This window comes from Phaethon lepturus, unplaced genomic scaffold (assembly GCF_000687285.1).
Source record: "Phaethon lepturus isolate BGI_N335 unplaced genomic scaffold, ASM68728v1 scaffold14979, whole genome shotgun sequence".
Lineage (NCBI taxonomy): Eukaryota > Metazoa > Chordata > Aves > Phaethontiformes > Phaethontidae > Phaethon > Phaethon lepturus.
Window position 1 is genome coordinate 31,599 of NW_010561327.1, and position 507 is coordinate 32,105.

Here is a 507-nt window from a genome sequence, read left to right on the forward strand (position 1 = left end):
CTTACGACGGTCCCACCAGCACCGTTCCCTGCTGTCAGGGCTTTCTGCCTGGTGCTAACGCACACAGGGACCGTGGGCTTGTACCTGCCCACGGGCTCCATCACGCAGCCGCCACAGCATCAGGCCCCCGGCACCGTGCTCCCTCGCTGCCACGCGCCTGGGGACGAGCCTACTCCCTGCGCACACCCACGACGCGGTGGTGCCTCCAAGTCCAGAGGGACTTGCTGTTTTTTTTTTTTTTTTTTGTTTTGTTTTTGGAGAGAAAAGAGAGGGAAGCAAATGAAGCTGCGTCTGCCCCTCAGCAGCCCTCCCTTCTCCTCCCGCCGCAACCAAGTGGTGTTTATTCTGCAACAAACTGGGGGAGAAAGCCAGGAAATCCTAAGTGACAGCTCACTCTCCAGCCGCCGAGCGCTTGTTTTGTACATGTCTGTGAGCAAGTGTGAGCTCTAGCTCCAAATTTCCTGCCTTTTGTTGGCTCATGGCATGATTTAAATGTATGGAGAATCC

The 507-nt window shown here is 56.0% G+C and overlaps 1 protein-coding gene across 1 annotated transcript in view; it reads right to left on the reverse strand.

The window, feature by feature from the left end:
- MFSD4 (major facilitator superfamily domain containing 4) overlaps positions 1 to 507 on the reverse strand; it is a gene marked incomplete at its 5' end in the record, with an annotated part of 13,575 nt that overhangs the window by 8,255 nt on the left and 4,813 nt on the right. The gene's annotated exons all lie outside the window — the stretch shown is intronic.